Raw genomic sequence first — 6,000 nt, forward strand, 5'->3', positions numbered from 1 at the left:
CTGATAAGGAACTGTCTAAAATCATCCAAGAAGTTAAAGAAGGTACATGCAAAAATGAGGTCTATGGTCTGACAAGAAAAGAGCTTTTAGTTAAAAAAAAAAAAGGACGGATAAAATGGGCTTTGAAAGACAGCTTGTAGTTATACCTGAAAACCTCAAGCCTTCAATTATAAAGATGTGGCATGAAGGAACTTCTGGTCATTTGGATGTCAAAAATACCAAAGACAGAATTGCTAGATATTATTATTGGATGAGGTGTTACAAAGAATACGAAAATTTTGCAAAACCCTGTGATGCTTGTCAGCGCGCTGGAAAGGGAAATGACAAAAAGAAGGCTCCAATGACATTAGTACCAGTCATTTCCGTAATATTCACTAAAATAAATGTCGATGCTGTTGGTCCGCTACCTATTTCAAAAACTGGAAAAAATTATTTATTACAACTCTGTGTATGTCATCCAAATATCCATATGCTATTGCGGTGACAGACATTTCTTCCCTATCTGTGATTGATGCTTTCTTATAGATTTTTAGTCGTATGGGTTTCCCAAAAGTGATACAAACTGATCAGGGGACCTCTTTCGTCACAGCTTTGAGAGTGGAATTTTTTAAGCGTTTCGGCATAAAACATGTAAGAAGCTCTGTGTATCATCCGCAGAGTAACCCCGTTGAACGATTCCATAGAACGCTAAAAAGGGTGTTAATAGTCGTATGTATAGGAGCGACTTCTGATTGGGAGAACTATCTACCATCATTCTTTTTGCCCTCAGAACAGTCAAACACGAAAGCACTGGTTTTACACCAGCAGAAATGGTTCATGGCAAAAACCTACGAACGCCAGTCACTTTACTTTATGAGCAGTGGCTAGAGCTAACTGAAGAAAGTAATAATGATGTCAATTACGTTTTCGAACTTATTAATCGAATGAAGAAATGCCAAGAAAAAACATGAAAGTGGAAACCCGTGGAAAATATGAAAGAAGCTCAACAACGGAGAAAAACATAATACGATCGAAACGCAGTAAAACGAGAATTTGCTAGAGGAGATTTAGTTCTTGTTTTATCAACGAATCGTCAAAATAAACTAGAAGTACAATGGAAACAACCTAGAAAAATAGAGCAGAAAATTTCAGAAACCAATTATATTGTAAGTTTCGAGGAGCAAAATGAGCCAAATCAAGTAAATCACATTAACATGCTTAAACCATATTACAAAAGACCAGAAATGATTAATATGATAACTGAAGTGGAAGGAGACTTAGAAATGGACATACCTCATTTACCTTTCAATCTAAGTATATTAAATTTCTCTGACATCATTGAGGAGAATGAACTCGAGAAAAGGTTGAAATCCGAGCAAATAGAAGATTTACGAAAGATTTTATGGAAATATTCTGGTTGTTTTTCAAATAATCCTGGACTAAAAAACTTAGTTTGTCACGATATTGAGCTATTAAATAACGAACCAATACAAATAAAGCCATGAAGATTGTCACCCAGACAGACTGAAATTCTCAAAAAGGAAATTCAGAAAATGCTCGATCTCAAAATTATAGAGCTGGGAGAATCGGACTATACATCACCCATGATTTTGATAGAATCTTCATCAAAAGATTGTATTGATTATCGTAGACTCAATGCTGTTACTAACTGAATACTATCCTTTGCCTAAAATTGAAGAACGTATCGAAACTGTAGCAAAAGCAAAATATATTACCCAATTAGATTTATCTAGAGGCTACTGGCAAATTCCGTTAACAGAAAGAGCCCAAAGATATGCAACATTTGTAACTAGTTTTGGAAGTTTCAGGCCTCTACGTTTACCCTTTGGATTAAAAAATGCCCCATATTGTTTTAGCAAAGTTGTGACTAAAGTCCTGGCTGGATGCGAAGGATTCGCTATACCATACCTAGATGACATTGCCATTTACTTAGAAAAGTGGCAACAGCACCTTAAAAACTTAACTTAACTGTTGTAGACAGAATACAGAAAGCAAACGTACGACTAAAACCATCAAAATGTAAATTTGCACAAGATCAAGTGAGATACCTAGGCCATGTTGTAGGACAAGGACAACGAACGCCGGATAAAGTAAAAATCCTGGCTGTAAAGGAGTATCCTACACTTAAGACCAAAACAGAAGTACACCTTTTTTAGGACTAGTAGGGTATTATCCGCCAGTACATATCGAGATTTTCGGAAAATGCTTCACCCCTCACGGACGCTTTGAAGAGGGTAACAAAAAATCGAAATATACAATGGTCTGAAATATGTGACAAAGCTTTTAAAAAGTTAAAAGAGTTGCTATGCAAGAAACCAATTCTATATGCTCCCGACGTTGATAAAACGTTTTTTATATAAACCGAGGCCTCAGACAATAGCATAGTACTATGCCAATTAGATAATGAAAAATATGAACATCCTATCTTACATATAAGCAAAAAATTTACTAAATTTGGAAAGAATTTTTGTACTACTGAAAAGAAGTGCGCAGCCAATCATCTATGCTATCAAGAAACTGCATTTTTATCTGGATGGTCAGCGAGAATTCTTGATTCAAACTGATCATAACCCTTTGGTCTGGCTACAATCCAACGCCAAGATTGATGCGCTGGGCACTCTCATTACAACCTTATAATCTCAAGATCATTCATCGCAAAGGATCTTTGCACAAGAACGTAGATGTTCTGAGTGGAATTAAGTAATACGATATTTTTTAGCGTATGTAACTAAGTTTATAATTTATTTTATTATTTAATTTATGCTCAACTGATGCATTTGAAAGTTCTCCATTTTCTTTCTATTTAAATGTGGTGTAAAAGTATTTGTTTAAAACGTAAAATTTTTGGCCTGAAGTTTGGAAACTTATGAGAGAAGTTACCTTTTCTCTTTAAGCAAATGAACAAGCCGAGTTCATAAACTTTCGAATTTTACAGAGCTTTTCCTTTCGGAAAAAGTCTCTCCGTTGGAGGACAGGTTGTAACAGCTTTGAATATTGTTATTAAAATCTTAAATACAGTTATTGCTGTGTTCCATCATTTGAGTTTCTTTAAATTGTTAAAAAAGTATCACAATATCCTCATACTATAATTCTTGAAAATCTATAATTTCGTGAAAAATATACTTTGTAATAAGGTTACAAAATTTGTCAGAATCGATACACCATGAGATGTTAAAGCTGAAAATTGTAATAAATAAGTTTATAATTATTTCCATATCAAATATATGTACTTTTTCTATATGCGACAAAGAAAATTTCAGTAAATAAAGAACGGTAAGAGGTTTATATTATTTTAAGTTTCGTTCCACTTGGAATGTTTAAGGAAGATCGAATTAGAATTATTTCAAATAAATGCCAGTTTGAGCTAGATACGTCTGAATTACAAAACGTAACTAACAGAAGTTTCTTGGAAATCTGGACCTTTAAATTTCAGACACAAAATAAATATAATTTTTTTTTCCTTTGCGTCATTACTATTACAGTTTATGTGTTTTCATAAATATATGGTAAAGAAAAATTTTTTAATTTAGTACAAAAAACTGTTTTGTTTGTGGAGTTCCACCTTTTTTATCTAACAACTAAATGGTTAGGAACCTCGCGAACAGTTAAGCGAATACTCGCTTTAGTTCAGAAACAGAGACGTAAACTCAAGAAGGGTTAATTACCGTTTATTTTTCAAAATAAGAGTTAAATCAGTCGGCCCCTTTCTCAGGGCGTACAGCAAAGCCTCGGGCTTGAACTCAAAATAATAAGAACTAAGCTTAACTAAAAAGATATAGCCGAAGCTATCAAAATTCTAAGTAGTTGGCCCCTAAATATCCACTAAGCTGGAGAAGCTATCAAGGGCCTGCAATACGGCCGAGCGCAGTAATAGCTTAGAGAGAGTGTAGCCAAAAGGCGATCGCGCGCTAGTTAGAAACTTTGGCTCTCTAACGAAGTCAGTGAAACTTAAATTCCGCTCTTACTCATTTGGATTAAACGCGATTCTGAAAACACATTCTGGCAGGAAATTGTAAGCTGAAATTAGAAGGAACAGGAAGGTAGCTTTAACTAAAATTAACTGTTAGAAACTGAGGATAAACCTTACATATTAAATAAAAAAAAACTTTCATTTTGTCATTTATTAAAAAAAAGTAGTTTGACTCGTCAGCTATTTTTAAGATCGTTCATTTGACCTACATTCAGTTTGTATTTGAGACCACTGTTTTAATATGTTACCTCTCTACGTCGATTTTTGACTATATACAGATTTTGTACTGCCAAAACAACTAAACTGATGCCATTCGGAAATAACCTCCTAATACATGGCTATCTATGTAGCCTACGCTTGAAGCTAGGCATAAGCATGAACTTCTTTATGCTTATGCCCAGCTTCAGCATAAAAAGAAAGTTTATGAACAGAAAGTTTATGAACGTTTATAAAAAGGAAAACTTCATTCCTGGTCTGTTTTTTAAATACATGACTTCCTTGTACGGAATATTAAATTATATGCATTTTTTCTTGCATTTCATTCAAACTTATTGGATTGAATTGAATCTACTTCGTCGACAGCGCATAAACCACAATAAAATAAATGCACTCTTTAAAATTCACACTATTTGTTTACCATAGCGACACTCTGGCGCTAGGTTCACTTTATTATATTTCGTTTATATTATAACTCAGAATGCACAAAATTTATATCATTTAAAGAATTATTTAATCGTTGCCACATGTTCTATTCAAATACTATAATAAAGCTAGAACGAGGTATAACAGAAATTAAGTAAGCAAAACAAAAAAGAAACAGTTTTCACAGATGATTGTGTATTTCTCATTCAATTAATTCAGTTCTCACTTCGCGACAAGGCAAAAATACATAAAAACTCAAAATATCTGTATTAAAAATTACGAGGCTTAGCGGCACTTAAACAACTTTAAAATTGTTGATAATTCTAAAACTATTGCATACAGATTTCCTAAAGGCATAAAAAACTTTACCGGAAGATAAGAACAATATAGTTCAATCATTTTTAAAGCAAAAAATGTACAATTCACAAACATATAAGAGTGAAGAAACTGAGATCACTGAGCCGGGTAACAGAGTGGATATATAGATATATTTATGTACGTTTGGTGCTGCCGATTGCAACCAAAATACGAGGTGCACATCTACATGTTATAGCAGTCCTATATACAAAATTTCAACATTCTAAGGCTACTCGTTTTTGAGTTATGCGAGATAGGTATGTACGTACGTACATACGTTCGTACAAACGCCACGGAAAATTCTCTTCAGAATTCATTTTAAAGCAGTTTTATATATATATATATATATATATATTTTTTGAGGAAAAGAGTCTTTTATTCTGTCCTTACGTACAGATGTCACGCAAAAACATCGTTAAATTTCATTCGATAACGGTCAAAATGGATATTTTAGTTGAAATATGCTGCCTGAAACTTTTCGCGATTACAATACTTCCTTTTTACTTCGTACAAGGAAGTAAAAATGAGCGTGCCGCAAGAAAAATTTGTGCGTAAGAAATACAGTTAGGTTGTTTCCTTTTGTTTTTACTTCAACAAGTCATCTAATAATTAAGATAGGAGTAATATTTTTATTAACTTTTTTTTAATAGGCTAAAGAACAAAGATTTAAAATTACTGCTCACTTACTCCCTTGTTTTATTAGGTTCCTTGTCATAAATGTTTTAAGAATTCTTTATCATTAAACCTCTGTTTCCATATTGTGCATTCAGTTATTAGTTTGACCCAGTATAAGTGCAGCAAATGCCTCAATGTATTTTAAGTCAGCGTCAATAAGTCACATACAAAAGATATATAATATGTCATTTTGGCAAAATTTGCGGGTTGGTGGCTGAGCAAAAGAGGAAAAACTTAAGAGATGATAAGCCTAAAAATAGATTGGGAATCATAAGTCTCACAAGCTATTCTGAAGTGTTATAGCCTCAAGTGATATACGGTTGTCTCGCTTTCCACAGATAAGCCAATAGAAATAC

Source organism: Stegodyphus dumicola, chromosome 2, assembly GCF_044657685.1.
Source record: "Stegodyphus dumicola isolate Sdum_Otavi_A_Nest chromosome 2, ASM4465768v1".
In the NCBI taxonomy this organism is placed as follows: domain Eukaryota; kingdom Metazoa; phylum Arthropoda; class Arachnida; order Araneae; family Eresidae; genus Stegodyphus; species Stegodyphus dumicola.